Below are 21,922 nucleotides of genomic sequence, written 5' to 3'. Positions count from 1 at the left end.
TGTTCCACTAGATTGACATAGGCAAATGATACTGCTGTTCGTTACTCATCTTGGTGGCTGAGAAACTAAAACGTGGACAGTTGTTTTAACATCTTTAAAGTGTGCATCAGAATTTGGTATGAAGGACCGCACAGCATTGCATCTTCAACTTGCATGTTCTGTTAATATGAATTAACCGAATCTAAATGAGATTTCTGTAATTCTGAGCACCGTTAGTGGACGCTCGAATCAGGTTATGCACCCAATGCATATGGTCCTGCAGATTTCTCAACGGTCACGTAAATTAAAATGTTGCCGGTCAAATGTCCGGTGCCACATTTTCCAAACGGACACCCTGATATATAAGTGATGGCTTTGAAGAAAATTAAGTTTAGGCAAGGCTTTTTTTTTCCTCTTCTAGTTTGTCAGCCTACTACATAGGGCTGGGAATGGCCAGGGACCTTGCGATACGATATCACAATACGTAGATGCCGATAGAATCTTGAGAATCGCAATAAATATTGTATGTATTGATTAGGTACTGTGACTTCATTTAGAATTGATGTTTCAAACATATTGTTCACCATGTCTGCTACAGAGGGACAAGAGCGAGCCATGAGAAAACAAGTTGATCAATCATGGAAATAAAAATATTGGGAAAAAATTGTCTCCCTATTTAAAAAATAAATAAAGGGATGGAAAAAGGGTGTTTTGGTGCAGGTACAGCCAACTAGCACAAAAATATATATAACAAAGAAAATAAGATACACTTTCAAAAACACTTTCAAAAATACTACATCACTACGGTGATATAAATTATTAAAAATAAATATCAGGTGTTTGACTTGTTCTTGGCTCTGATGACAGTAAATCACCAGCAGTCCTTGTGGGAAATCGCTGTTTTTTGGCAAGACAAAGTATTCGTTACACTCAAATAAAGTGTGTGACTGCACAGGAGGACCGTAGCAGAGCAGCAGCCTGTTCCGCCAGGCCAGCTCTTAGTCGTCATAGTTAGGGGCCATGTTTGTTTTCCAGAGAAGGAGCCATCAGCACCTCCTGCAATCCGCCCTAAACAGCCCTGTGAACTTTGTCCCCGCGGAGTAGGCCTGGGGTAACAGGAAGTCTGACGTGGTGACAAACTCCATCCGTCCCATTCAGGCCTGGCCGTTTCCTCAGTCTCATCCGCTAATCCCCATTCCTTTATCTCTCCCTCTCCAGCATGAACACAAGGGCATTTTTGTCTCACTAAAGGGTATGGAAAACTGAACTCTGCAGTTTAAAGAACATCCTCACAGTGTGATTTACTTTATCATGGCTTATGGGGGGTCCAAGCAGTGTTTACCTTTTGAAGGCAATTCAAAAGCTTTCTTTTGACACGCAAACTCACAATTCCGCACTACTCAAACAAATCCTTCAGCAGCTTAAAATCAGGCTCCTTAGAATAATCAATCCAGCTAAATCTGTGGGTTAATAAGAGCGGTCAATAACTTCCATCTATTTCTCTTTAGCTGGGGTTGAAAAAGATAGCGGTCCAAAATAGACTTATGGCCAATAGCCTCCTCGGTTTACTAAACCGATCTGCTAATTGTGGATTAAAGATCTTGAGGATCCCTCCGTTTGGCACGGGCTACTTGTAGTGGTGGAGGATACAACAAGAGGCTGTGAACACTGCTTCAATTAGTATTCCACGGTGGGGACGGACACATTTCAGACAGCCAGAGACAACCCTCGGAAGGATGGTCTTTGCTGTGATCATCACTGGAATTCCCCATACAGAAGGGGAAATCAGTGGCGCAGACATTTTCCTGATGGGAAAAGTGGGATCGACAGGGCATTCTCATGATTTTCCAGTGCTGCTGCCCCAGTAACCAGAAGTAGAGCGGCTGCACTTCCTAAATATCTTGTTTACACAGCTTGGGGTTTCGTCACTGCTTCACCATCCTGCAGGACACCCAGCAGGAGACACTGATATGTAGACTACACCAACATACTTTTGGTCATGTACTGTGTGTGATATGTATATATATATATTTAAAAAACATTGTCAAACATACCATTCCAAAATCAGGGGCATTAATATGGACTTGGTCCCCTTTGCGGATATAACAACCTCCAGTCTTCTGGGAGAAGGGAGCAAGAGCATTGGTGAGATCGGGCGATTAGAGCTTGCTCGCAGTCAGCCTTCCAATTCATTCCAAAGGTGTTTGATGGGGTTGAGGTCAGGGCTCTGTGCAGGCCAGTCAAGTTCTTCCAGACTGATCTCAACAAACCATTTCTGTATGAACCTCACTTTGTGCACAGGGGCATTGTCATGCTGAAACAGGAAAGGGCCTTCGCCAAACTGTTGCCACAAAGTTGGAAGCACAGAATTGTCTCGAATGTCATTGTATGCTGTAATGTTAAGATTGTCCTTCCCTGGAACTAAGGGGCGAAGCCCGAACCATGAAAAACAGCCACCATTTTTCCTCCTCCACCAAACTTTACAGTTGGCACAATGGACTCGGGCAGGTAGCCTTCTCCTGGCATCGGCCAAACCCAGATGTCCGTCGGTCTGCCAGAGGGAGAAGCGTGATTCATCACTCCAGAATATGCACAAAATACAAAAAGCATTCACTGTGAAAGTTGATTGGCCTACATGTAGCCTATTCATATGTTATTTATGCACTGCACTTAGTTCAATTTATCAAATCAGTTATGGGTTTCTTGCTCAAACCGCGAGCAACACTTGTCAAACTCAGACATTGGATTCACACGGTACTAGTACTATTCATCTCATTACATTGTCATACATTTTATCTCTATCCTGTAGGCTACAGAAAAGGACACACTCTTTCTACCATATCAGTTACATGATTTATGTAAGATCATTTTTTTGACTGAATGTTGGTGGAGAGCTGCAGAGATGAGTCTCTCCAACAGCACCCTGGAGAGGCGCGCTGGGAATGGACAAGCAAATATGTTTGTGCCCCTGCCTTTGTTGAAGTGGGCACTGCTTATCAAAGGGCGGCATCAGCGCTCACTTAAAAAGCCCATACCGCACTGGTTGAGAGAAATCATCATTGTTTTTGGGCAGAATGTGAGGTTGTATGCGCTGTTGGTGGCGAGTCTTGATCAGTTTAGCTCAGAAAATGCCGCCCTAGTTGGCCGCCTAATGAACGGGTATGCCGTGCCTAAAGCACATCAATAAATTAGCTATAACAAACTCAACACCGTAACGGCAAAATGGATGCAGAGTTATGTGAAAAATAAATATTAAACTATTGAGTTTATAGGTTGCTCAGGTAAAGGGGAAGTCAGATGTGTGGAATACATGTGGAGAATGCTGAAGATCAAGAATAGACTGAATATTGTGTGTGTTGTCAAACAGGTACTGTATAGATTAGAGGTCGACTGATTAAATCAAGGCCAATTTCAAGTTCTCATAACAGTTGGAAATCGGTATTTTTGGACACCGATTTGGATATTCTTTACACCTTTATTTAACTAGGCAAGTCAGTTAAGAACACATTCTTAATTTCAATGACGGCCTAGGAATGGTGGGTTAACTGCCTTGTTCAGGGGTAGAACGACAATTTTTACCTTGTCAGTTCGGGGATTCAATCTTACAACCTTACAGTTGACTAGTCCAACGCTCTAACCACCTGCCTCTCATTGTACTCCACGAGGAGTCTGCCTGTTACACGAATGCAGTAAGAAGCCAAGGTAAGTTGCTAGCTAGCATTAAACTTATCTTATAAAAATAAATCAATCAATCAATCATAATAAAAAGTTAACTACACATGGTTGATATTACTCGATATTTTCTATAGTGTCCTGCGTTGCATATAATCAATGCAACGCAGGCCGATGATTTAACAAAAGCACATTTGCGGGAAAAAAGCACAATCGTTGCACGACTGTACCTAAGCATAAACACCAATGCCTTTAACTTCTTGGTGACAGGGTGCAGTATTTTCACGTCCGGATGAAATGCATGCCCAAATTCAACTGCCTGCGACTCATCCCCAGAAGATAAGATATGCATATTATTCGTAGATTGGATAGAAAACACTGGAGTTTCTAAAACGGTTTGAATCAAGTCTGAGTAAAACAGAACTTATTTAGCAGGCGAAACCCCGAGGACCAACCACTTTTGTTTTGAGGTCACTTTTTTCAATGTGTTTTCATTGGGAACCTTCTTGCAGTTCCTACCGCTTCCACTGGATGTCACCAGTGTTTAGAAATTGGTTGAGGTTATTCCTTTGTGTAATGAAGAAGTACGGCCATCTTGAACGAGGGTCATTTGAAGTGTACTGTTAGATAGATAGAGAAAGTTAGTGTCAGTTTGTTTTCTTCCTGTATTGAACACAGATCATCCAGTCTTCAATTTTAGAGATTATTTACTTTAAAAAACCTAAAGTTGTATTACAAAAGTAGTTTGAAATGTTTTGGTAACATTACTATATTTTGTAGTCACGTTGCGCAAGTTGGAACTGGTGTTTTTCTGGATCAAACGCGCCAAATAAATGACATCTTGGATATACATCAACAGCATTAATTGAACAAAAGGACAATTTGTGATGTTTATGGGACATATTGGAGTGCCAACAGAAGAAGCTCGTCAAAGGTAAGGCATTATTTATATTTTTATTTCTGCGTTTTGTGTTGCGCCTGCAGGGTTGAAATGTTTTCTCTTTTGTTTACGGAGGTGCTATCCTCAGATAATAGCATTGTTTGCTTTCGCCGAAAAGCCTTTTTGAAATCTGACATGTTGGCTGGATTCACAACACATGTCATTTTAATTTGGTATCTTACATGTGTGATTTCATGAAAGTTTGATTTTTATAGGAATTTGGCGCTCTGCATTCTCTCTGGCTAGCCAGGCGGGATGCGTCCCATATCCCAGAGAGGTTAGACCAATACACAGAAGTATATATTTTTAAACCTGCATATTTAGCTAAAAGAAATCCAGGTTAGCAGGCAATATTAACCAGGTGAAATTGTGTCACTTCTCGTGTTCATTGCACGCAGAGTCAGGGTATATGCAACCGTATGGGCAGCCTGGCTCACTGCGAACTAATTTGCCAGAATTGTACATAATTATGACATAACATTGAAGGTTGTACAATGTAACAGGAATATTTAGACTTAGGGATGCCATCCGTTAGATAAAATACGGAACGGTTCCGTATTTCACTGAAATAAACTTTTTTTCTCGAAATGATAGTTTCCGGATTCGACCATATTAATGACCAAAGACTCGTATTTGTGTGTTATTGTTATAATTAAGTATATGATTTGATATTTGATAGAGCAGTCTGACTGAGCAGTGGTAGGCAGCAGCAGGCTCGTAAGCATTCATTCAAACAGCACTTTTGTGCATTTTGCCTGCAGCTCTTCCCTGTGCTTCAAGCATTGCGCTGTTTATGACTTCAAGCCTATCAACTCCGGAGATTAGGCTGGTGTAACCGATGTGAAATGGCTAGCTAGTTAGCGGGGTGCGCGCTAATAGAGTTTCAAACACTCGCTCGGAGACTTGGAGTGGTTGTTCCCCTTGCTCTGCATGGGTAACGCTGCTTCAAGGGTGGCTGTTGTCGATGTGTACCTGCTTCGAGCCCAGGTTGGGGCGAGGAGAGGGACGGAAGCTATACTGTTACACTGGCAATACTAAAGTGCCTATAAGAACATCCGTCAAAGGTATACAAAATACAAGTCGTATAGAGAGAAATAGTCCTATAATAACTACAACCTAAAACTTCTTACCTGGGAATATTGAAGAATCATTAAAAGGAACAACCAGCGTTCATATGTTCCCATGTTCTGAGCAAGGAACTTAAACGTTAGCTTTCTTACATGGCACATATTGCACTTTTACTTTCTTCTCCAACACTTTGTTTTTGCATTATTTAAACCAAATTTGGTTAAGGCTAAATTTATTTTATTGATGTATTATATTAAGTTCAAATAAGTTCATTCAGTAGATGTAATTGTCATTATTACAAATAAATAAAATGTATTAATTTTTATTTATTTTTATAAATAGGGACGGTTAAATCGGTATCTGCTTTTTTGGTCCTCCAATAATCGGTATCAGCGTGGGAAAATCATAATCGGTCGACCTCTACCGTGGACAGCAACCGCTTTCCAATGAGAGAAAAACAAAATGTGTTATTTATTCAAAAATATAATTGATATTAGTGTTGCACCATTGTTCTTATGTAATATAACCATATACAATTTCAGTAGCACGTCTTAGACTGATGGACTGTGCCATCCCCACGGCCTCCACAGCGGATCAGTCCACTCAGACAGGCGTCTTGTACGGTGATTTTGAGATACTGCTTGACTAAAGAAATCGCGGTCGACCAACAGCCTATCGACCAAACAATTGACCAGATGATTAAATGGAGTCAGCCCTACCGAGGACAGGCACTTTTCACACGCTATGGGCTTCAGCACTCAGTGGTCCCATTCTGTGAGCTTGTGTAGCCTACCACTTCACTGCTGTGCCTTTGTTGCACCTAAATGTTTCCACTTCACAATAACAGTTGTTAGCTGAAGAGATCCATCGGCCAATTTCTTAGGCCACTATACCCATTTTGCCAATTGGACTGGACCCCTTAGCTACACGGAACCCTATTAATTCATCATGACTGGTCTATCGACGTAACCACACGAGGAGGCTGTAACACAATTCCTCCGTCACGACGTCCCTAAGGCCCTTCTGCTAGCTTGCTAACTTTCTGAATCGCAGTATCTCCAGCCAGTCTTACTACTCGCTGGACCCCTATGATCACTCGGCTATGCATGCCTCTCCCTAATATCAATATGCCTTGTCCATTGCTGTTCTGGTTTGTGATTGTCTTATTTCACTGTAGAGCCTCTAGCCCTGCTCAATATGTCTAGCCAACACTTTAGTTCCACCTCCAACACATGCGGTGACATCACCTGGTTTAAATTTCTAGAGACAATATCTCTAATCATCACTTAATGCCTAGGTTTACCTACATTATGCCTTGAATCTATTCTATCGCGCCCAGAAACCTGCTCATTTTACTCGATTCCGAACGCACTAGACAACCAGTTCTTATAGCCTTAAACCGTACCCTTATCCTACTCCGGTGATGTAGAGGTTAATCCAGGCCCTGCAGTGCCTAGCTCCACTCCTATTCCCCAGGTGCTCTCATTTGTTGACTTCTGTAACCGTAAAAGCCTTGGTTTCATGCATGTTAACATTAGAAGCCTCCTCCCTAAGTGTGTTTTATTAACTGCTTTAGCACACTCTGCCAACCCGGATGTCCTAGCTGTGTCTAAATACTGGCTTAGGAAGACCCCAAAAACCCCTGAAATTTCCATCCTTAACATTTTCCGACAAGATAGAACTGCCAAAGGGGGCGGAGTTGCAATCAACTGCAGAGATGGTCATGGGTGCACCTCAGCGACGCTCAAGGCCCCAAACGATATCATGACCGCCATCAATGAGAGACATTACTGTGCAGCCGTATTCATCGACACTGTAAATCGCCACATTCTGATCAGCAGACTCAACTTGGTTTCTCAAATGACTGCCTCGCCTGGTTCACCAACTACTTCTCTGATAGAGTTCAGTGTGTCAAATCGGAGGGCCTGTTGTCCGGACCTCTGGCAGTCTATGGGGGTGCCACAGGGTTCAATTCTCTGGCCGACTCTTTTCTGTGTTGACCAGGGAACTCTTGCAGGGCAGAAATTTTACAAACTGACATGTTGGAAACTTGGCATCCTATGACATACCACTGAGCTCTTCAGTAAGGACATTCTACTGCCAATGATTGTCTATGAAGATTGCATGGCTGTGTGCTCGATTTTATACTCTCATTTGCAACGGGTGTGGCTAAACTAGTCAAATCCACTAATTTGAAGGGGTGTCCACATACTTGTGGACAGAGGGCTTCAGAGGAGCATATAACAAGGAGGGATTGAAGAACACCTGTGCCCCAGCCTTCACTACTTGTGCAAATTCAAAAGCTGTATCACTAAACTAATGTTTCCCAACTTTGAAACCTACATCTAAAGACACAAATATAAATAAATATTGCAGCAAAATCCCATACCATAGGGCAAAAGACTAGTGTATATCCACAACTAAAAATGCAACACAATTGGAACTCAACGTCCCAGGGGTGCTGTAAATTTGTAAAGAATGCAACTTTATTTTTTTCTAAAACAAATGTGCCTAGATTCCAAGACAAGTATAATTTGATTCAAATTACCTCTGCCTTACTGACATAGAAAGCCCTTGCTGCAAAATTGGACTCCTGCAGATAATCTCTTTTTAACTATGTTTGGGAGGGTGCCAAGCCACAGGCATCCAATTAAGGGGAACATTTATTTTTCCCCCTGTGCTGTTTCAAAGCAGGACACTTGCTAGGAGATGGCAAACTCCCCCTTTCGTCAGTAATGAGCAGAAAATTGCATTTATTGTGCCATTCAAAGGGCTGGTAGTGCAGCTTCTGAGATAAGCTGCAACATGGTGGCTTACTAAGAGCACAAGTAATTTCTGGTCACGGTTGAATTTTGTTTAGCTCCATCTATGAACCCAACTTGTTGCAAACAAGTATAGTTGAGAGAATTGTATGGAGCTTTGAAGGTGATGGAATCAAAAGCCTTGAGTTGGATTGGAAAGGCAATGTTTGAAAAATGCTCAATATGAAACAGAATCAACAGAGTTGGTGTTGCACTGAGTTTGTAATCTTTATTTGTTGAGTGATTCCATAAGAGACTAAACCACTGACAATCCCTGTGGAAAAACAGTGGCCAAGGCAGGATGTCGGGAACAAAGTACTCTAAAAGTGGGATGTTCCCATAACCCTTCCGAATGGTTAAGCAATCTCTCACAGTCCGCAGCAGAATTAGGAGACTGAGTGACACGTAGAGTGGTCTGTTCCAACAGGAAGCTCACCACAAGACCCAATATTGGAGTAAATCCCTACCTCCTTTTGTCCAATCAGAATCTGAGGTACTTACCTGTAGTGACAGTATGAGTTTGACAATTCAGAGCTCTGGTATTTCTTTCTCTTTTGCAACAATTTAGAATTGGCATATCAGTGTTTGATCTGACAGCTGGCAATGGTGCCAATATGGAGCATTTGAATGGTTAGTGAGATTACTCAGAAAGTAAAGTTGAAAGCCTGTTCAACAGGGGTCTTTGAGTACACAGGGGTCATACTGAATGCTACATTTAGCCTACAACACAGATAAGTCCAAACACCACTAACAAGTGGGGGGGCAGGATCAGTGGAGAGGACTGCACACATGACTAATAATAATATATGCCATTTAGCTGACGCTTTTATCCAAAGCGACTTACAGTCATGTGTGCATACATTCTACGTATGGGTGGTCCCGGGAATCGAACCCACTACCCTGGCGTTACAAGCGCCATGCTCTACCAACTGAGCTACAGAATATAATATAATATATTATATTTATATTACATGACTACACAATGTCCTTGATGGTAAAGTACACAGAAGAGGGAGCAGGTCCTTCTGAGGTACAGAACAGAGGAAAGGGGACAGTTACCACCTCAAACCATCTTGATGCAACTTGAAAGAAACTCATGCTCTTCGCCTGAGGTAGTCTAACAAACACCCTATGCTGTAGCTTCTCGCTCACCCTCTCATAGACTAGACGTTTCAACCTCTTAAAGCTAATGGACCATGAGCTAAGTGTTAACCCACAGTCACAGGCTAAATCCTATAGAGCATGATTCCAGTTAAAATGTCTATATACTCAGACATACAGTACCAGTCAAAAGTTGACACCAACTCATTCAAGGATCTTCCTGTATTTTTTAAAATTTCTACATTGTAGAATCATAGTGAAGACAAAACTAACAAATCATGTCATTAAAAAAAAATTGGAATCAAAGTAGCCACCCTTTCATGCAAATTTTCGCAGCTTTTTGTTAAAAATCACGCAACATTTCAAAGTCCTGCTACTCATGCCAGGAATATAGTATATGCAAATGATAAGTATGTGTGTATAGAAAACACTCTGAAGTCTCTAAAACTGGTTAAATTGTGTCTGTGGCTATAACATAACGTGTTTAGGAGTAAAAATCCCTCGAAAAACTGTTCTCCAAAAACACAAAAAATATATTAATCAGCCAGTCAATGTATTGTTTAAGGCGACTGCAAATAAATGAAGATGCCCTGTAAACGCTTACAGCTTCCACTCGATGTTGCCAGTGCTGGCATTTCCAGCCTACTTAATCCTTGGTTGTATGACGTTTTGGCCTTTCCTGTTTTAGTCTCTCCACAGGATGTTGTGAAAATGTAAAAGATGGACGCTGATTTCAAGACTAGCTGCTATCGAATACAGATCGCCCCGTGATGAATTGTATAGATTATTAACGTTTATTAATACCTAAAGTTGGTTTAGAAAAGTAGTTTGAAGTGATTTGTAAAAGTTTATAGGCAACTTTTGTAATTTTAAAAAGTGACGTTGCGTCTTGTAAAATGGAATATTCCTGGATCAGACCGGTCTAAGGAAAACAACATTTTGGCTATACAATGACGGATTTAAAATCGGGAAAAAGACCCAATTGTGATGTTTATGGGATATATAGGAGTGCCAAGAAAGAAGCTTGTCAAAGGTAGTGAATGTTTTATATTTTATTTCTGCGTTTTGGGTAGCGCCGGCTACCGCAAAATCTGTTGTTTTAGGTGACGTTCCAGTGCTTTGGGGGTGCATGCTATCAGATAATAGCTTCTCATGCTTTCGCCGAAAAGCATTTTTACAAATCTGACTTGGTGGCTAGATTCACAACGAGTGTAGCTTTAATTCAGTACCTTGCATGTGTGTTTTAATGAAAGTTTGAGTTTTATCAAAAACTATAGGTGGCGCTCTTAATTTCCGCTGATTTGATCCCGACAGCGGAACCAAATCCCTAACAAGTTAAAATGTCTATATACTCAAAGACATACAGTACCAGTCAAAAGTTGACACCAACTCATTCAAGGATCTTCCTGCATTTTTTAAAATTTCTACATTATAGAATCATAGTGAAGACAAAACTATCAAATCATGTCGTTAAAAAAAAACAATTGAATCAAAGTAGCCACCCTTTGCCTTGATGACAGCTTTGCACACACTTGGCATTCTCTCAACCAGCTTCATGAGATAGTCACCTGGAATGCATTTCAATTAAAAAGGTGTGCCTTGTTAAAAGTTAATTTATGGAATTGATTTCCTTCTTAGTCCGCCCCATCCCGCATGCGGGATCGTGACTACAGCCTCAAGCTCATTACCATAACGCAACATTAGCGATTTCTAAAAATTGCAAATGAAAATGAAATAAATATGCCTGCTCTCAAGATTATCCTTTTCTTAACAATCCTGTCGTCTCAGATTTTCAAAATATGCTTTAGAACCAGAGAAACTCAATAATTTGTGTAAGAGTGGTGATAGCTAGCTTAGCATTTAGCGTTAGCATTTAGCACGCAACATATTCACAAAAACCAGCAACGGGAACAAATAAAATAATTGACCTTTGAAGAACTTCAGATGTTTCAATGAGGAGACTCAGTTACATAGCAGATGTCCAGTTTTTCCTGAAAGAATCTTGTGTAGGACACAACGTTCCGTTTTGTTACTATGCATTTGGCTACCGAAACTAACCGAAAATTCAGTCACCTACACGTCAAACTTTTTTCCGAATTAACTCCATAATATCGACTGAAACATGGAAAACGTTGTTTGAATCAATCCTCAAGGTGTTTTGTCATATATCTCTTCATTGAAATGCCAGTCCTAGAAGCCTGCATTCTTCTCTGATTCGGATGGAAAAATACTGGTAGGTGACTTTTGCGCACCAATTTCCACACAGACACCGTGCGGGACCCCTGGTAAATGTAGTCTCTTATGGTCAATCTTCCAATGATATGCCTACAAATACGTCACAATGCTGCAGACACCTTGGGGAAACGCTAGAAAGTGTCCGTTCATTCCTGTCGCATTCACAGCCATATAAGGCGATCATGGAAAACGTACCCTCAAAAATCCTGTTCATTTCCTGGTCGCTCAAACATCTTGGTTTTGCCTGTAGCTTTAGTTCTATGGCACTCACAGTGAAAATCTTTGCAGTTCTGGAAACGTCAGAGTGTCTTCTTTCCAAAACTATCGATTCCAAGCATAGTCGAGCATCTTTTCGTGACAAAATATTGCGCTTAAAACAGGCACGTGTTTTTATCCAAAAATGAAATACTGCCCCTATAGGACTAACAGGTTAATGCATTTGAGCCAATCAGTTCTGTTGTGACATGGTAGGGGTGGTATACCGAAGACAGCCCTATTCAGTAAAAGGCCAAGTCCATATTAAGGCAAAAACAGCACAAATAAGCAAAGAGAAATGACAGTCCATTACTTTAAGACATGAAGGTCAGTTAATCCGGAACACTTCAAGAAGTGCAGTCGCAAAAACCATCAAACGCTATGATGAAACTGGCGCTCATGAGGACCGCAACAGGAAAGGAAAACCCAGAGTTACCTCTGATGCAAAGGATAACTAGAAAGATTGTCTACAGCCCAAGTAATTGTCTCTGGCCCCCTCTCAGTTAGGGGGAGTGATGAGCTCTACAGCAGAGTCTCAACTCAATTGCTGGTTGAAAACGGTTCTGAACCTCCCAAAATACAGAATTTTTAGATAAGTGGCCTTCTTTCTGGGACTCACCCACAAACAGGACCAAGCCTGGACTGCTGAGGAGTGACGGACTCCATCCTAGCTGGAGGGGTGTTTGCATCTCATAAGAACATAGACAGGGCTCTAACTCCTCTATTATTATTTGACCCTGCTGGTCATCCATGAACATCTTGCCCATGTTCTGTTATAATCACCACCCAGCACAGCCAGAAGAGGACTGGCCACCCCTCAACCTGGTTCCCCTAGGTTTCTTCCTAGGTGCTGGCCTTCCTAGGGAGTTTTTCCTTGCCACCCTGCTTCTACACCTGCATTGCTTGCTGTTTGGGGTTTTAGGCTGGATATCTGTACAGCACTTTGTGACATCAGCTGATGTAAGAAGGGCTTTAGAAATCAATTTGATTTAGCTCCACAATGAGATTGCCAGCTTAGTGAAGTCTGCCACAAGCACAGTGTAGTCAGCTCAGCTATCTCCATTGAGACAGTGTGTGTCAATTAAAATAAATAAAAGCCTGCGTTTTCATCATGAAATCTATACAGTCTACTCAAACACTTCTACTGTTTACAGGCCTCCTGGGCCATATACTGCGTTGCTCACTGAGTTCCCATCGGACCTTGTAGTCATGGCAAATATTTTACTTTTTGGTGACTTCAATATTCACATGGAAAAATCCAGACCCACTCCAAAAAATGTTTGGAGCCATCATCAACTCAGTGGATTTTGTCCTACATGTCTCTGGACCTACCTCACTGCCACAGTCATACTCTGGACCTAGTTGTGTCCTGTGGAATAAATATTGTTGATCTTAATGTTTTTCCTCAATCCTGGACTAATCGTACCACCATTTTATGTTTGCAACCAAGTCTGCACAGATCCCAACCCAGGATCATCAAAAGCCGTGCTACAAATTTTGGGACAACCAAAAGATTCTTTGATGCCCTTCCAGACTCCCCCAATGTATCCAAGGACATCGGAGTACATACATTTTTTATAATAAATATAGGTTAACCATCTAAATGAGGAACTTAATTAAACCGTGTGTAATACCCTAGATGCAGTCGCATTTGTCATAAGAAACTAGCTCCCTGGTATACAGAAAATACCCAAGCCCTGAAGCCAGCTTCCAGAAAATTGGAACGGAAATGGGGCTACACCAAACTGGAAGTCTTTTCCTACTAGCTTGGAAAGACAGTACTGTGAAGTATCGAAGAGCCCTCACTGCTGCTCGATCATCCTATTTTTACAACGTAATTGGGGAGAATAAGAACAATCCAAAATGTATGTTTGATACTGTCACAAAGCTAACTAAAAAGGCATTCCCCAAGAAAGGATGGCTTTCACTTCAGCAGTGATAAATTCATGAACTTCTTTGATGAAAAGATCATGATCATTAGAAAGGAAATTACAGACTCCTCTTTAAATCTGCATATTTCTTTAAAGCTCAGTTGTCCCGAGTCTGCACAACACTGACAGGTCTAGGATAAAGGGAGACACGCAAGTTGTTTAATCCTATATCTCTTGACATATTCATGAAATTAGTAATGGCCTCTAATCCTTCAAGCTGCATACTGGACCCTATTCCAACTAAACTACTGAAAGAGCTGCTTCCTGTGCTTGGCCCTACTATGTTGAACATAATAAAGGGCTCCCTATCCACCAGCTGTGTTCCAAACTCACTAAAAGTAGCAGTAATAAAGCCTCTTGAAAAATCCAAATCTTGACCAAGATTTTTTTTTTTTTTTTTTAAATGCTGGCCTACATCGAATCTCCCATTCCTCTCAATATGCCTTCCTAAATACAATGTATACAAAACGCTTCAGTCTGGCTTTAGACTCCATCATAGCACTGAGACGTACGACCTTCGTGAGTGCAATTACATTTTAACGGCGTCAGACGAAGGCTCTGCATCTGTCCTCATGCTCCTAGACCTTAGTGCTGCTTTTGATACCATTGACAAACCCAAATTGGTCTACACAGAAAGGTTCTGACCTGGTTTAGATCTTATCTGTCAGAAAGATAGGAGTTTGTTTCTGAATGGTTTGTCCTCTGACAAATCAACTGTAAATTTCAGTGTTCCTCAAGGTTCCATTTTAGGACTTCTATTGTTTACACTATACATCTCTTGGTGACATCATTCGGAAATAATGTTAACTTTCACTGCTATGTGGACAACACACAGCTGAACATTTTGATGAAACATGGTGAATTATCACAATTGCCTTTCCTCGAAGCATGTATTTCAGACATAAGGGAGAGGATGGTGGCACTTTGTCACTTCTAGATTAGACTACTGCAATGCTCTACTCTCTGGCTACCCGGTTAAAGCACAAATAAACATCAGTTAATGCTCAACATGGCTGCTAGAATCCTGACTAGAACAAAAAAAACATGTGATCACATTATTCCAGTGGTAGCCTCTCTACACTGGCTTCCTGTTAACTTCTTTGGGACAGGGGGTGGTATTTTGTCGTCCGGATGAAAAGCGTGGCCAAAGTAGACTACCTACTACTCAGGCGCAGACACTAGGATACGCATATAATTGGTAGATTTTGATTTTCTAAAAATGTTAAAATAATGTCTGTGAGTATAACAGAACTGAAATGGCAGGCAAAACCCAGAGGACAAATCACCCCCCCCCCCCCAAAAAAAGTCATCCTACAACTAATTTCAATGGCTGGCACTTTTATAATAGGGCAAAATCATGTCCGATTGCAGTTCCTAGGCGTTCCACTAGATGTCAAGTCTTTAGAAAGAGTTTCAGGCTGGTTTTTGGAAAAATTAGCCAGAAATTGTAGTTTTTCTAGGTGGCTCCCATTTTGGCTGCAGTGTTTCCAAGTGCATGAATGGGAGCACATTCTTTGGTATTTTTCTCCGGTAAAGACAAAGATTCTACGTCTTAAATGTTTATTTGCGTATTAGGGTACCTAAGGTTTGATTATAAACATTGATTTACTTGTTTGGATAAGTTTATTGGATTTATTTTGTATACATTTTAGAGGATGGAAACAGAGTGGATTATTGACTGAAGCGTGCCAGCTAAACTGAGTTTTAATGGATATAAATTAGTTTATCGTATAAAATGACCATTTGTGATGTAACGGGGACCTTTTGAAGTGCCAACAGAAGATCTTCAATGGTAAGGCATATAATACATCGCTATTTCTGACTTTCATGTCGCAACTCCCTGGTTGAAAATTATTTGTTATGCATGTGTGTGCTGGGCGCTGTCCTCAGATCATCGCATTGTTTGCTTTCGCAGTAAAGCCTTTTTGAAATCTGACACGGCGGCTGGATTAACAACAAGTTAAGCTTTATTTTGATGTATTGCACTTGTGATTTCATGAAAGTTGGAAGTTGTTGAAATGGGACACTAGCGTCCCAATGATCCGCAAGAAGTTAAGGCTAGGGCTGATTTCAAGGTTGTACTGAACCTACAAAGCATTACATTGGCTTGCTCCTACCCATCTTTCTGATTTGGTCCTGCCGTACATACCTACACGTAGGCTACGATCACAAGATTCAGGCCTCATTATTGTCCCTAGAATTTCTTCCATTGAGCTCCATTTTTATGGAATGGTCTGCCTATTCGTGCGAGAGACGCAGACTCGTTCTCGACCCTCTGTTCAGTAGGTCCTATGATTGAGTATAGTCTAGCCCAGGGGTGTGACAGTGAACAGAAAGGTACTGGGGGTTAGAACCACCCTTGCCGTCTTTGCCTGGCTGGTTTCCCTCTCTTCACTGGGATTCTCTGCCTCTGACCCTAATACGGCGCTGAGTCACTGGCGCTCTTCCATGCAGTCCCCCTAAGAGGGGTGCATTACTTGAGTGGGTTGAGTCTCTGCTGAGAACTTCCTGTCAAGCTTGGTGCCCCCCCTCGGGTTCGTGCCGTGAGGGAGATCGTGGGCTATACTCGGCCATGTCTCAGGGTAGTAAGATATTCCTCTAGTGGTGTGGGGGCTGTGCTTTGGCAAAATGGGTGGGTTTATATCCTGCCTGGTTGGCCCTGTCCGGAGTGTGTTATAGTCCTCTCTCAGCCCTAGGACCATGCCTCAGGACTACATGGCCTGATGACGCCTTGCTTTCCCCAGTCCAGTCTACATCTGCATTGTTTGCCATTTGGGGTTTTAGGCTAGGTTTCCATATAGCACTTTGTGACATCGGCTGATGTAAATAGATCTTTATAAATAAATGTGATTGATTGATAAGTTAGTGTTACCAGCCTCAGAAATTTCAGCCAAAACAACTGCTACAGATTTCAAGTAACACACATCTCAACTGTTCAGAGGAGATTGCGTGAGTCAGGCCTTCATGGTCGAATTGCTGCAAAGAAACCACTTCTGAAGGACACCATTAAGAAGAAGAAACTTGCTTGGGCCAAGAAAAACAAGTAATGACATTAGACCAGTGGAAATCTGTCCTTTGATCCGATGCATCCAAATTTGCCATTTTTGGTTCCAACCGATGAGTCTTTGTGAGACGCAGAGTAGGTGAACGGATGATCTCCGCATGTGTGGTTCCTCTGTGAAGCATTGAGGTGGTGGTGTGATGGTGCTTTGCTGGTGACACGGTCTGTGATTTATTTAGAAATCAAGGCACACTTAACCAGCATGGCTACCACAGCAATACGCCATCCCATCTGGTTTGCGCTTAGTGGGACTATCATTTGTTTTTCAACAGGACAAAAATCCAAAACACACCTCCAGGCTGTGTAAGGGCTATTTGACCAAGGAGAGTGACAAGTGCTGCATCAAATGACCTGGCCTCCACAATCACCCAACCTCAACTCAATTGAGATTGTTTGGACCGCAGAGTAAAGGACAAGCAGCCAACAAGTGCTCTACATGTGTGTGAACTTCTTCAAGACTGTTGGAAAAGCATTCCTCATGAAGCTGGTTGAGAAAATGCAATGCTGTCAAGGCAAAGGGTGGTTACTTAGAAATATTTTGATTTGTTTAACACTTTTGGTTACTATATGATTCCTTGTGTTATTTCATAGTTGAGGTCTTCACTATTATTCTACAATGTAGAAAATCATTTAAAAAAAATAAACCCTTGAATGAGTAGGTGTGTCCAAACTTTTGACTTGAAGAAATCTTGAAGCTGCAGGAGCATTGGCCAGGGGATAGATAATAGTACTGCAGTTATCAGCATCAATTCCCTACGACAAATACATCATTTGGTGGGTGCTTATAGTTGTCCTATTTCACACATGTACAAGTGTGTATTCATGTGTGAATTGGAAATGTGCTTTTTGCATATCCTAATTCTTCCTGAGTCACCCGCGGAGAGTGGGGTCACAGCCAGGGTCAACCATTATAAACTGTGATCCTGGAGCAATTAGGGTTAAGTGCCTTGCTCAAGGGCACATAATGTTACCCTTGTCGGCTCTGGGATTCAAACTGGAGCCTAAGTTACCTCAAGCAAGTCTGGATTTCTCCTAGATTGTGTCCGGTGTGGCCCAAAAGCCTCAAACAAAAACCAGAAGTTGTTGTACCATAACTACCCATTGAAAGGTTTAACAATTAAGTGTGCCATGAAGAACGTTTTCAACTCTGTGCCACAGGAACATGGCATTCTTCTATTAAGTGAACTAGTCTATCCCTGCTGGTTAATTAAAAGAGAATTCTAGACTTATTTACTAATAAAGCTCAAACTCAAATAGTTGACTATTGAACAATTTAACCAGGGAGCCCACCTACACTCAATATGCCAACTACCAAACCTATGGCCCTCTCTGACAAGGCATCAGCAGCTTCACACAATAACTCACTGTCCAGTGTACTGCCATGCTACCCACCTTCTAATTATGAGATAAGCAACCCCAAACAATTAACCATGTCTCATTAGGCCATCTGACAAAACAAGCCACAATGAGGGACTGTGTTCACTTTCATCCTTTCAAACAAATGACCTTGCAAGTAATTTGCAGGCGGAAGTATTGACAAGTCATGAAGCATGACTTAACATTGCATCTCATCATAAATATCTCAAGAGTATACTGTAACTGATGTTTAGGCCCAATGCTTGCTGGCATTATAGAGCACAAATTAACATCAAACACTCTCCTCCTGCAAACACGCAAAGTTTAACGTGTGCGAGTGAGAGAGCAATGTAACAATTGCTATACACAATGTAACACATGGACATTTTAGAAAGCATAGCATTTGTAATCAGCTAACTTCGCTAGCTTTCTGCCTTGCAAGTGAAATCAAACAAACACTGTAGCAGTGGGTAGCTGACCGAACATGCCGTTTCTGCAATCATGACTACTTTCAAAATATTCTATGAGGATTTGAGTCAGTCACTAAAGAAATCCAAGTCACAAATTGATAACCTATTTATTCAATGCGCCATGTCTAACAACTCCAACTTTTAAGCCGATTGTAGTTAACGTTGGCTAACTAGCAAAAATGATATCTCATAAATTATTGATGTAACAAGTGCAGTATCCGCTCGTGAGTTGTGCTGCTAACATTGGCACTCTTGCTTTAAGTATTCTCTGCGAGCTACATAGTTGGTATAATTTACTCCACTGAAACTTAACCTAGCAAACCAAAATATAGCTGGGCATATCCTGAAAGACATAGTTAAATCGACAATTATTAACGTCAGCTAGAGAAACTTGCACGAGTTTCCAACACAAGGTAATGGGGGCGTGCGCAACCAATGCACTGATGGTTTTACAAATGTATTGTGGATTAGCGACCCCTTGTTTACATAGTTACGGCACGAATGATACACTAGTCAAATTTAGCGAGCAAGCGGTATTTTGTAAATTGTTTGGTAGCACTTGAGAGAACCAAGTAGCTAATTGCAAGTCATTGATTTTAAAATTAGCCAGCTAATTTAGCCGAACCGGTATCTCTGCCTGAGAACTCTAACGCCCAGAAAGAAAGCTCTGATTCAAACTCCCATTCACCAGTTCGGCACGCTTTATAGTGTCAAAATACCTTTGTGGATCAGCCAATATGTAGTTTCGCTGAGCAACTACTGGTATCATCATTTACACTCGTTTACGGCCGGTAAATAACATCCAAAAAAGGTGTCTACAACGTTAAACATTATCAAACAACCAAGAAAAAAAAGGCCTATTCTGCAAGGAACAGTTGGGGATGCTCCAAAAAATATATATATATATATTTATTAACTGCATGGCTTGCTAGCTTACCAGTTAACTAGTTACAAGCGAAAACAATTTTGAAATTTTTGATAACGTTACCACATAGCATTGCTAACTATCTAGCAGGCTACAATCATATAAGTAGCGTTTTAAAATAACTGATTTGTTTACCTCACTTTTATCGTTCTACCAATTGTCTGCAAATTAGGTAGCACCATAACGTTACATCAACTTACCTGATGCAGTTCAAATGAAATAAGAAAATCTTTTACAACGTGGTCTCGTGAAAATGTGCTCTGATAAACCTAAAATTGAAATTCCCAGACCAAAGAAAAAATCCAACTGTCGATAATACACTAACCCCCAGTAAAAAAAAAAAAGACATGTGCCTCTCCAATTTAATTGGCTTGGGCATTTCACAAGTATCAAAGACTGCATTGTGATTGGTTCCTCCAGCAGTCTGTAAATGTCGGCGTTTTCTATTGGTGGCCTAAAATTATTTGCATGTTGTGTCGGGGTGGTGAAGTGTCTCCCACTACTGAAAATATATTGTCATTGAAATTATTTTCCATTTACAGTCGTATCCAATGATAATTGGTTGAAATATTGCCTATTGTTTCTTTTGGAAATCAATTTGGAGCATAAACAACACAGGATCATTTTTATCTGAACAGACTAAACATATATTTTTTAAATAGGCCCAATTTAGTATCACAGAGTAACGTGTTCCAAGTTCTACAACAGCAGCATCAGATGACTTACAGTACCAGACAAAAGTCTGGACACACCCACTGATTCAAGGGTTTTTCTTTATTTTTGCTATTTTCTACATTGCGGAATAATAGTTTGGACATCCAAACTATGAAATAACACACATGGAATCATGTAGTAACCAAAAAAGTGTTAAACAAATAATTTTTATTTTATTATTTGAGATTTGAGATTTTTCAAAGTAGCCACCCTTTGCCTTGATGACAGCTTTGTGCACTCTTGGTTCTCTTAACCAGCTTCATGAGGTAGTCACCTGGAATGCATTTCAATTAACAGGTGTGCCTTGTTAAAAGTTCATGCGTTTTAGCCAATCGGTTGTGTTGTGACAAGGTAGGGTTGGTATACAAAAGATAGCCCTATTTAGTAAAATACCAAGTCCATATTATGACAAGAACAGCTCAAATAAGCAAAGACAAATGACAGTCCATTATTACATTAAGACATGAAGGTCAGTCAACACGGAATATTTTGAGAACTTTTAAAGTTTCTTCAATTGCAGTCGCAAAAACCATCAAGCGCTATGATAAAACTGGCTCTCATGAGGACTGCCACAGGAAAGCAAGGCCCAGAGTTACCTCTGAAGCAGAGGATAAGTTCATTAGTTACCAGTCTCAGAAATCAGCAATTAACTGCACCTCAGATTGCAGCCCAAATAACTGCTTCACAGAGTTCAAGTAACAGACACATCTCAACATCAACTGTTTAGAGGAGATTGCATGATTCAGGTCCTCATGGTCAAATGCTGCAAATAAACCTCTATTCAAGGACACCAATAATAAGAAGAGACTTGCTTGGGCCAAAAAACACGAGCAATGGACTTTAGACAGGTGGAAATCTGTCCTTTGGTCTGATGTGTCTTTGTGAGAGGCAGAGTAGGGAAATGTACGATCTCCACATGTTTGGTTCCCACCGTGAAGCATGAAAGAGGAGGTGCGATGGTGCTTTGCTGGTGACACTGTCTGTGATTTATTTAGAATTCAAGGCACACTTAACCAGCATTGCTACCACAGCATTCTTCAGCAATACGCCATCCCATCTGGTTTGCGATTAGTGGGACTATCATTTCTTTTTCAACAGGACAATGATCCAAAACACACTTCCAGGCTGTGTAAGGGCTATTTGACCAAGGAGAGTGATGGAGTGCTGCTTCAGATGACCTGGCCTCCACAATCACCCAACCTCAATGCAATTGAGATGGTTTGGGATGAGTTGGACTCTAGAGTGAAGGAAAAGCAGCAAACAAGTGCACAGCATATGTGGGAACCCCTTCAAGACTGTTGGAAAAGCATTCCTCATGAAGCTGGTTCAGAGAATGCCAAGAGTGTGCAAGGCTGTCAAAGACAAAGCGTGGCTATTTGAACAATCTCAAATAAAAAAAATATATTTTGATTTG

General features: G+C 41.1%; 1 protein-coding gene across 2 annotated transcripts in view; it reads right to left on the bottom strand.

Annotated features, from left to right (window-relative positions):
* epb41l2 (erythrocyte membrane protein band 4.1 like 2) overlaps positions 1–20,123 on the bottom strand; it is an 89,315-nt gene extending 69,192 nt beyond the window's left edge. Inside the window, exon 1 of one of the 2 annotated variants that reach the window (XM_035794335.2) lies at positions 19,995–20,123. The gene's annotated coding sequence lies outside the window, so the exon portion shown is untranslated. Of the gene's footprint in view, positions 1–2,033; positions 2,199–19,994 lie in introns of those variants that run through there. The other variant, XM_035794338.2, reaches the window with a different exon arrangement.
* Between the last annotated feature and the right edge of the window lie 1,799 nt (positions 20,124–21,922).

Source organism: Oncorhynchus keta, chromosome 19 (assembly GCF_023373465.1).
Source record: "Oncorhynchus keta strain PuntledgeMale-10-30-2019 chromosome 19, Oket_V2, whole genome shotgun sequence".
Lineage (NCBI taxonomy): Eukaryota > Metazoa > Chordata > Actinopteri > Salmoniformes > Salmonidae > Oncorhynchus > Oncorhynchus keta.
This window is presented reverse-complemented; position numbering and strand designations above follow the sequence as displayed.